This window comes from Peromyscus californicus, unplaced genomic scaffold (genome assembly GCF_007827085.1).
Source record: "Peromyscus californicus insignis strain IS unplaced genomic scaffold, ASM782708v3 Scaffold_152__1_contigs__length_87076, whole genome shotgun sequence".
NCBI lineage: Eukaryota > Metazoa > Chordata > Mammalia > Rodentia > Cricetidae > Peromyscus > Peromyscus californicus.
In genome coordinates, this window is record NW_026294439.1 from 1 (window position 1) to 11,316 (window position 11,316).

Sequence of the window (11,316 nt, forward strand, 5' to 3'; positions counted from 1 at the left end):
TGTATGCCTTGAAGTGACAATATAATGCATATCGTTGCGTAGGATGGTCCCCTCACTGGTTATATGCAGCTATGTGAAATACTGGGTTTCTTAACCTTTGAAACTTGTGTATAACTATGATAAGCAGGCCAGAAGAGGGCACCAGATCCCATTACAGATGGTTTGTGAGCCACCGTGTGGTTGCTGAGAATTGAACTCAGGAGCTTCTGGAACAACAGCCAGTGCCCTTAACCTCTGAGCCATCTCACCAGCCCTCCCCTCATCTCTTACTTATCAAGATATAATCTGAATTCAAAAATAGTTTTAGGGATAAATAGAGATGCTATGACTACACAAATTTGTACAACAGAATGTTACTACTGATTCATATCTAAAGTAACCTGTATCCCCAAACCCTAGTGAACTAGAACTAAATGTACTAGATGATTTTCTGTTGCTCGCTGTTTTGAACTTTGAAAGTATAAGAGTAGTCTACCAATTTGGCCTCTGGCCACTGGGACCTTGGTTATGTCACATCACATCAAACAGCATCATGTCAGGGACATGAATGGTCAGACTACAAACCTCATAAGGTTTCCCTTTGCTATCTATACAAATAAAACACAGTTGTTGTGACATGTACAATCTTATTCAGACCCCAAACACTGACTCTAATAAGTAATGGGTTTTTGTATTTATACCGTACAGATATTCAAAATTGTTGCCATGAAGTAATTTTATGAACTATAATTTGATTCATTGCAAATTTGCCTTAAATGTAAGATATTTTTACATTATAGCCACCCACCATCGCTAACTTAACTGCCTTCTCTGTGTGTTGGTGTTGGTGTTGAGCATTGACGGAGCCGGCCTGTTTTGTTATTACCTTCTTTAGAGGGGGTAGTCTGTAAATACTCCCCTCCACTCCCCGCCACTGCCACCTGGCGGGTGCTCGAGAGGTCTGACTTCTTGGGGGGGGGGCATTTTTTTATCTCGGCCCTGGTTTCCCTGTCCGTGAATGCTCAAGGCATGCCCTGGAAGAGAGCCTTACGGATACTGCAGACCTCCCCACGCCCACCCGCATTCATTCCCGTTCCTCTCTGGCAGATCGAGTGTGCAGGTTGTTGCTTGCACGCGCGGTGGTGCCACGGCTGGAGGCCGGTCAGGCCGGGTCCATCCTGCCGTCAGTGAGAAAAGTCTCTTCTCTAGCGATCTGAGGAAGGGGCGTGCTCTTGCGGTCTGTTGGGGTTCCCTTCTGCATGGGTCCCCCTCGACTGCCTGCCCCAACCGCCCTATGCGTAGCTTTGACCGGGTGTCCACCCTTGCCCGTCTCCGGGGAATCCCGAGTGTTTGTGCTCCTTTGGCTGACCGATAGCCTGTAGTCGAAATTACTAGTATAAACAGAAGGAAAATAGGGCTATGTATCCCCACAGGCATCAGCACTCTGGGATTTTTTTACCAGACTCAAATACACCGTCTCCGACTTCACTTGATAAATCAGAAGCAGCATTTCCATCAGCCATAGACATTTCCACTGGATGAACACACCTCTCGGGATCCCACACTGGTAACTCAGCATCTGGAGGATAAACACACACAGCTCCCCTTACCCTAGCCAGAATCGGGGCAGCATCTTTCCAAATACCTCTAGACAGATCTTTTCACCTAACCTGCGCCTGTTCCATAGGTCGGCCCTGAAAATGTCGGGTTGTGGCTACTAAGGTGTAGTGAGTAGCCATTCCAGCTTTGATCTGGAAGTTCCAAACCCCATTGAGGCTTCGGTAACTGTCACGCCTACAAGGCGGGGGCCAAGAGAGGACCCTGAAGACTCGAGATCTGGATGGGCCAGCTCTCTTTGTTCCTGGACCCTGGTCGCTGGAGGCAGACCGAGCAGAGTTCTCCAGAGAACACCGCCGGACTGCGCCACACCTTTGCGAGTCCCCTGTTACATATCCGTTCACTTGTAAGCAACCTCACAAAATAAACCTCCATTTTAACTACATGGAGTTGTCTTAGTAATTTCACCAATAGTAGGGCCCTGTTTATCAACTATTAAAAAATTTAAAATGTATAAAACAGATGATAACTTTAACATTTGGTCCTGATTCTGGCCCCACAATCTCCCCCTCTTTTATTTTAATTAAATACTGCTTGATGGTAGCATGTGCTCATTCAACTATTGCTTGGCCTTGAGGATTATAAGGAATGCCAGTAACATGATGAATAGACCAGGCAGCACAAAATTGTGCAAACCTTCTGCCCGTATAAGCTGGGCCATTATCTATTTTTACTTGTCTGAGAACTCCAAGGTGAGCAGAAGCTTGAATACAATGGCTTTGTACATCTTTTGAGCATTCTCTTCGATGTAAGGAGGCAAAGATAGCTCCTAAACATGTATCTACTTAAACATGCATATACTTAAGCACACCAAAGGAGGGCACATGTGTAACAGCCATCTGCCAAATGTCATTGGAAAGGAGACCTCGGGGATTCACTCCCAGCGCTGGAGTATTTAAAAAGGGGGCGCAGGTGGGACAGGTGGATGTAATTTTTTTAGCTTCTTAACGAGAACATTTCATGTGGAAAAATGTGTAGTCCAGGCCTTCCTCAAACTCGTGATCCTCCTGCCTCTGCTTCCTTCAGCAAATCCTACCAGCATGCGCCACCACAACCGATTAAGAGGGGTCAGGCTTTAGGCCAATGTTTGTAAGCCAAAATAGAAACATCTGCCCCAGTATCCAGAATTCACTTAAAAACCTTCCCATCTATAGTTAATTGTAATTGGGGTCTGTCCTGTAAAGAAGCAACCCAAAAGGCGGCATGACCTGTGGAGCCAACCCCCCCCCCCCCAATGCCTCTAACAGGGTTAATAATTGGATTATTTGTAGATACCCTGGGAATCAATAGTAATTGAGCCTTGGGGAATGACTATAACTCCTCTTTGAACAGTGGTCATGATCTTAAGTTCTCCTTGATAATCTTGATCTATGACTCCTGGAAGAACTGTGACCCCTCTCAAGGCTTCACTGCTTTGGCCCAATATAAGGCACATGGTATTAGGTGGTACGGGTCCATAAACTCCTGCTGCGGTCCCATTTGAGGAGTTAGGAGTGCTCTGGCGGTGGTACTGAGGTCCAGTCCTGCACTCCTGGGGTTTCTCTGGTGAGGTTCTCAACTTGAAGGGTTTGCCTTGAGGGACGAACTGAATCCTGCTGCTCCCTGGTATACTGGAAGGGCTCATTGCTCCATACACTTGGGCTTTTCGGAGGTACCGGAGCGGGCCCCCTTGGCCGTTTGCTGGCTGTAAGGGTTTCCCTTCAATGTCTGTTTTTGAACAACAGTCGCTACTCCAGTGAACCCCTTTCTGGCATCGTGGACAGATACCAGGATTAGTCTGTTGTCTGTTATTAGCACAGTCCCTTTTAAAATGTCCTGCTTGTCCACAACCAAAACAGTTGCACTGTCCAGTGTTACCTGCAGCCCCTCCAAGGCCATGGCTTATGGATGCAGCTAGCACCTGTCCCGTTATGTGATTTCCTTCTATATCTCTACAGATCCTGATAGAATCTTTCAAACTCTTACTTCTGTGAGATCTTAAGGCTTCCTTACAGTATTTATTGGCATTTTCAAAAACCAACTATTTACTATTGGCATGGCTTGATCAGCTTCCCTGAGCGCCTTTATAGCTAATTGTAACAAGCGTGAAACAACATTGTGATAAACCTCAGATGGGCCCTGAACCACTTGAGACAGTTGATCACCTGCCACTTTATTAGGCATTGCTTTCCAAGATTGGATTATGGCAGTAGCTATTTGTGCATATACCCCAGGATCATAAACAAGTTGTGCTTCTAAGGCAGCATACCCTCAGCCGGTTAGCATGACTAAATTCTTCTGAGGAAATCTGGCTTGTACATTTAAACGGGCAATTTGTATACACTTTTCCTGATACTCTCCTCTCCATAGTAAGTAATCACCTCCAGACAAAACGGCATGGCATAGCTGCTGCCAATTGCTGGGTGTTAGGTTAGATGTCTGGTAAGATTCTACCAAAGATAAAGTAAAAGGAGCCAGGGCACCGAAACTGGATTCAGCTTCCTTCAACTGCCTCATTTCCTTGAAGGAGAGGGCAACATGCTGTCTGATTCTCTGATCAGGGATAGCAGGAATGCATGGGCACCTGATTTTTGGAAGGCTACTCCTTGATTCTCTTTTTACATTTGTCCATTTCTAATCCTCCTCCTCATAATAGGCCGGAGGTAGAGGTAGCGTAGACAGCTGAGTGCCAACAGCATCCTCTTTGCCTGAACTTTCTTTTGGTTTCACTTTACATTGTTTTAATTTTTTCTTTAACTCCTTGATTTCTCCCTCTAATCTCTCCTCCTCCGAGTCCTCTCCTTCTGATTCCCCTAACATGTCTGATGTCTCATCAAGAGCACTTATAGATTCCTTAGTTTCTTCCTCTTGAACCTCTTTAAAAATTGAGCCGGGCGGTGGTGGCGCACGCCTTTAATCCCAGCACTCGGGAGGCAGAGCCAGGCGGATCTCTGTGAGTTCGAGGCCAGCCTGGTCTCCAAAGCGAGTTCCAGGAAACGGCGCAAAGCTACACAGAGAAACCCTGTCTCGAAAAACCAAAAAAAAAAAAAAAAAAAAAAAAAAAAAAAAAAAAAAAAAATTGTAGTAGCCTCAGCTAATTGTTCTTGCACTTTAACTTTCTCTGTTAGCAAGGCATCTTTAACTAATCTTCATAAGGAAAATGTAGCTATAGGTAAGTTATCTGGGCCCCTCTCATGAAGGGCCCTTTGTAAGTCCTGTTTCACTTGTTCCCAATCAGGAATGTTCAATTCCCCTCCAGTTAAAAACCAAGGACTGATTTCTGCAACAATTGTAACAAATGCGGCTGTGGTACTTTGTTAATTTCTGTTCCTTGCTGTTTTAAAACCTTAGTGATCTCAGTGATCTCAGTAGCCATCTGATATTTACTTGTAGTGTTCCCCATGGTACGTACCTTATTTACTCATGTTCCCAATTCATTCCGTTCTCTATCCGAGGCGCGATCCCGCACGGCAATTGAGCCCGAAATCTGGCGGGGGAAGTTGGGATGAACACAACACATACCAGTTAAGTTGCGAGCATCAGGACCCTTTTATTCTTTCTTCCCTATCTTATATACCCTTTCACAAGGAGGAACAAACAGAATTGTTTACCAAGCACCCAGGGTCAAAGAATGGCCAGCATGCCCCAGGAAGCCAAAGCTGCCAAATCATGAGATGTACTGATCAGCAAAACATCCTCAGAACAGCCTGACCTCAGTGCACTCAGAACAGGGGAGGTGGGGGCAGTCTTAGAGGGGTAAGTGCCGTTCTGATCCCAACACACTTACCCAGAGGGCAGGTCCAGTTCAATGGGAGCTCCTCAGCTATTGGTTCACAGTTCATGTGTTTCCACTAGTTTGGCTATTTGTCCCTGTGCTTTTTCCAATCATGGTCTCAATATCTCTTGCTTATATAATCCCTCCTCTTACTCACTGATTGGACTCCTGGAGCTCCCCTGGGGTTTGGCTGTGGATCTCTGCATCTGCTTCCACTAGTCACTGGATGAGAGTTCTGTCATGACAGTTACAGTGTTCGGCCATCTGATCACCAGAGCAGGTCAGCTCAGGTACTTTCTCAACTATTGCCAGTAGTCTATAGTGGAAATATTTTTGTGGATTTCTGGGGACCTCTGTAGCACTCTGCTACTTCCTATTTCCATGAGGTCTTCATTCATCATGGTATCTCCTTCCCTGTTCTCCCACTCTGCTCCTGATCCAGCTGGGATCTCCCACTCCCCTAAGCTCTCTTCCCCCTGACCCTTGCCCTCCATTACCTCCCCCCTCCCAGTTTGCTCATGTAGATCTTATCCATTTCTCTGTTGTTGGGCAATCCCTGTGTCTTTCTTGGGGTCCTCTTTACTAGGTAGCCTCCCTGGAGCTGTGAGTTGAAGTCTGGTTATCCTTTGCTTTACATCTAGTATCCACTTATGAGTGAGTACATACCATGTTTGTCTTTTTGAGTCTGGTTTATCTCACTCAGGATATTTTCTAGTTTCATCCATTTTCTGCAAACCTCATGATGTCATTGTTTTTCTCTGCTGAATAGTACTCCGTTTTGTATATGTACCACATTTTATCTGGTGAATACTTTTCTTAGTTTCAATAGCAGGTCTTTCCAAGCCTTGTCTTACCAGTTAATTTTTCTTATCTGGCACAGTTATCAAACTACTTCTTAAAGGATAAAATATGAATTACTAAACTGATAATAATTATAATCAGCATTCTGTCAATTCCAGTTTAGTGGGTCATTTAATTTTTACATTTTCAAACCATCCATTGTAGAACTGTACAGAGTCGTAAATGCCTGCATTGTAATAATGTTCTCCATTCTGTTCTCTCTTAACTTCTTTATTGATTCTTTGGGAGTTCTACATCATGCACCCCAATTCTGTTCAACTTCTGTCCCTCCAACTCCTCCCCTCACCCCTGCAGTGGAATCAAAACCAACCAAGCAAGCAAACCAACAAAAACAAGAACCAAAGAAACCCAAAACACCGATAGCATCAGCAAACCCTCTGTGCCCGCCTCCCCTGCACTTCTTGACTTGTCCTGGTGGCATTGGAGGCTTCAGTGTGGTACATTGCGTAATCTTTTGTTCAGTCAGCTTTACTGGCAAGCGTTCATTGCAATGAGTCACTGCTCTGGTTCAAGGACTTTGGTTTCTGGTATGTCGTCCTCTCCAGAACCTCACTAGAGCTCTTCTGGGATATCCTGTGGCCATCCCGAGTCTTGGACATCCTGCAGGTAATTGGTCTACAGGACCAGTTCTTTCACAAGCTCTGGCAGCTTGTAGATGGGATAGATGGTAGGGTGAACCAACCCAAGGCCCAGCTTTGGGCCTGGGTGATAGCTGATCTGGTCAGTCCATGCCCTCAGGGACAGTTCACCCTTGCCTGTGGTGAGGGTCGGGGCTGTCTCTCCTGTGTGCAGGGGCCAGCTCTTGCTACACAAACAGACTCTCGGGCCCATACCAGCACCGGATCGGGTCCCTTCCAAGTGCCTGTAGAAAGATCCTTCCATCAAACCAGAGGATAATTTGCAACACGAACCCTCCAGTTCCTGTCTGCAACATAATCCACCGTTAAAATTTTTTAAATATCTAAAACAAGGAAAAGAATAGAATGTGGAGAGGAAAGATGAGTCCCTAGCTTCCACCTTTTTACTTTAGCAAAATACATTTTTAAGGTATGATGGCAACATTCTACTATAGCCTGTTTCTGAGGGTTATAGGGAATACCAGTCTTACTAACAGTAGAAAAATCTTGACAGAATTTTAAATCCTGCCCCCACTGCTGTAGGCAGGACTATTATCAGTCTTTATGCATTTTGGCACTCCCATATAAGCAAAAGCATGAAGACAATGATTTTTTACATCCTTAACCTTCTCACCTGAATGGGCAGAGGCGAAAATTAGAGAGGAATATGTACTGATAGATACATGGACATATTGTCATTTCCTAAAGGAAGGCATATGCATGACAAAGGTCACAAAGATCCAAGAAAATCTCAGGCCACCAGGTTTCAGGGACAGTCTCACTCGTGGTTCTGTTGAAGATCTTTCCATTGTCAGCACTGATCACTGCCCAGGTCACCTGATGAGGTTGGTGTGAGTCCCTCTGGGCCGCAGCCAGAGCCAGGAAGAGCAGGACGGCCACCAGCTGGAGTACTGCCATCTGGCATCAGGATAGCACACAATTGCAGCTCATGCAGCCAGGTCCACTCTCACTTCTGCAGTTTGTGCTGCTGAATCTCATGTACTAGTGTGTAGAAAGCATCCTCCACAGTCTGTTGGGTCTTGGCTGATGTTTCAGTGTAGGGGATGCCGTAGCAGCGGGCAAGGTCCTGGGCTTATCGAGACTCAACAGTACAAGCAGCCTGGTCAAATTTGTTCCCCACCATTGGCACATCATCTGAGTCCTTCACCTGCTTAATCTGTTCCCTGTACTCACGGATATCTTCAAAGGACTTGTTGGTGGTGTTGGCAAACACACCGAGGCAACCCTCCCGTGTGCACATGTACTGGTCCCACATGGAACTATACTCCTCTTAATCTGCTGTGTCTAAGATGTCCAGCAGACATGTCTCCCCATCAATGACCACCTGTTTTCAATAGGAGTCCTCTATGGTGGGGTCCCTGCGGGTTGTAGGTGTTATTTTACTGCGCTTTTACCCTGCGAGGAAATGTCACAAAACATGACAGAATCCTCTAATAAGAGTTTCATTAAGATGAAAGGGACAGAATGCCCAGGCCTGTGGGAGATACGTGTGTAGAGAAGAAGAAAGAGCGGGGAATATGGGGCCGGCTTATAAAGGCTGGGCGTGCACAGGTTGACGTAACTACTCCATGCATGCGCGTAGATCACATGGCTATGTTGCGCGCTTGCGTAACCATGTAACGTCATGGATCCTGGTCAAGTGACATGCCTTGACCTGGAAATGGCTATTTTGACCTGGAACTGGTTAGGTGGAAGTGTCCAGGTCCGCCGGGCATATGCAAACATGCCCAACCGTGGGGGCGTGTTGTGAACCCTTCATCCCTGACTCTTTTTAAAAAAAAAAACGTGGTTGAGTGTGTATGGGGCAACGTTTCTCTCAAAGACTGCTTCCAGCTGAATAGTGGGCGTCAGTTGGCTCTTGGTGGGGAATGGGAGGGTAGCTTGTGAAGTCCTGGGATGATGGTGGGGAGGTCCTGGAATGATGTTCTACCGTCCCCTTGTTCTGCAGCTGTCCATCCATGCTGTGGCTGGGAACCTTCTGTTTGACAAGATACTGTTGACATAGAAAAAGCTTAGAGAAAAAAGAATCATTATTTATTTTTTATTTTTTGGAGTTGGCATTTATCTGAGGGGTAGATCTGGCCTGCCCAGATGGATACATGTGACATTTATCTGAGGTAGATCTGGCCTTAGTACTCTGCCTAATTTTTTTCTGAGACAAGCCTTATTAGAGGTAGTTTATTTAAGACACCTGTTTCCCTTATTAGGTTAGCATTTAGGAAATGCAGGTGATCAGTTACTGAGTATTCAACAATGATAGATTGTTGAATTATATTTTTCCTTACCACCTGAATATTTTTGATGGTCCTTTTTGCCTCCGGCTCTGTGTGGCCCTGGTTGCGAAAGGAAGGGGTGATACCTTATTCCTCTGGAATTGGTGACAAGGCAGTGGATCCTGATATCCTCTGGAGTTTGAGAGTGAGAGGCCCTGTTTGTTTCACTGTATATGAAGAGAGATTTTTTTTGGGGGGGATAGGGGTGAGATAAAAGGTTTTAGATGAGACAGATGGACCCAGTGAGGAAAGCCCTTGAGTTTAGCAGCTGTAGGAGTCACAAGAATTACCTTGAAGGGTCCCTGCCACTTAGGGGAAAGGGGTGAAGGGCGCTGGCCTGGAGGGAAGAGAAGAACCTGATCCTCAATGTGGATAGGAGGTGGACAATTATTGTCACACGGCTGAGGTAATAAACAGTCTGCGTAGCTCCACAGAATAGACCTTAGTTGACATAAAAGCAGAGTTAACAGGCTATCTGGAACAGTTGGAGGGTTGGATGAAACACCTGGTGTTAGAACTGGCCTTCCATACATTAGTTCAAACTGAGAAATTGAAAGAGGCTTTTTAGGAAGAGCCCTGAGCCTGAGAAGAGCTAGAGGCAATAATCTTACCCAGTCGAGATGAAGTTCCTGTGACATCTTAGTAAGAATAGTTTTTAAATACCGGTTGGTATGCCCCACCTTTCCTGAGGATTGAGGACGGTATGGGATATGAAAATGCCAAGGAATGTTAAGATCCTTAGCTAGTGTCTGAGAAATCTGAGAGGTGAACTCTGGGCCATTGTCACACTGAAGAACCAGGAACCCCAAACCGAGAAATAATTTTTTGGAGAAGGAGGTCTGCAACTGTCTGAGCCCGCTTATTAGAAACTGGATATCCTTCCACCCAATTTGAAAATGAGTCTACCATCACAAGGAGATATTTAACTTTCCTGATGGTGGCCATATGGGTAAAATCGAGCTGCCAGTCAGTCCCTGGAAGGGAACCTCTAGCCTGGTGGGTGGGAAAAGGCTGACTCTTGTACTTAGTATTGGGATCTGTTTTTTGTCAGATCTCACAAGAGGCAGTAATAGTTCTTAAGAACTGTAAGTCCTCACAGGTGGGCTGCAGGTGAGCTTTTATGAATTGAGACAAAGCAAGATTATTAGGATGAAAGAACTGGTGTAGATAGGAAAGAATTTGTCTAGTGTCTGGTGTTCCCTGTGAGGGTGTAGGCTGTACTGTATGGATTCCCTGTGGTGGGTGAGGTGAGACTTGGCCCTGGAGAGCCACTGTCCTGGCTGCCTGGTCAGCCCGGTTGTTTCCCCTGGAGATGATCGAGCTATCAGTCTGATGAGACCGGCAGTGGACAATTCCTATAGCCTTGGGGAGGTGGGAAGCCTCCAGCATGGCCACCTCCCCAAGGCTATAGGAATTGAGTTAGATATGGATCCCCCTTTTGCTATGAGAAGGCCATGCTCCCTCCAAAAAGCAGCGTGGGACAGGAGGATATGAAAAGCATATTTGGAGTCAGTGTAAACATTTAGAGATTGTCCCTGTGCCAATTGGAAGGCACAGGTGAAAGCTATCAGCTCAGCCTGTTGGTTAGTGGTGTGTGTGGGTAATGCCTGTGCCTCTATTATCTCAGTATCTGACACTATGGCATAACCCACTTTACGAGTCCCTTCATATAAAAAGGAGCTGCCATCTGTCTACCAGGTATAAGTAGCCTGAGGAAATGTGCTCTCCTGTATGTGTGAAGGGGGAGGTAACAGTTCCTCTAAGGTTTCAGTGCAGGATTGAGAAGAATAGTCAGCATTAGGTTGAGGGAGGAGGCTTGAAATATTAAGAGGTGGACAAGTCCAGAAAGTGTGGCATCCTCTAGTAATGCCACCTGGAGAGAAAGAACCTGGGAAGGAGGTAAAGTTTGTAAGCCTTTATAAGTTAAAAGATGAGACAGATTATAATGAGAGAAAACAGTAATGGATGACCCAAAGCTTAGCTTTGATTCCCGAATAAGGAGCTCTGCAGCTGCTAAGGCATGGATGCAAGGTGCCCAGCCCTGACTTGTAAGGTCTAGCTTCTTTGACAGATAGGCTACAGGAGCAAAAGAGGGTTCCAGCTGATGCCCTAGATTTCCCAGGGCAAATCCCTCTTTCTCTGCTATATAGAGGGAGAAGGGACACGTTAAGTCTGGGAGATGGAAGTGCTGGAG

General features: G+C 45.8%; 1 pseudogene; it reads right to left on the reverse strand.

The window, feature by feature from the left end:
• Positions 1–4,701: 4,701 nt before the first annotated feature.
• Positions 4,702–11,083, reverse strand: LOC128110339 (GTPase HRas-like; annotated as a pseudogene).
• Positions 11,084–11,316: the final 233 nt, after the last annotated feature.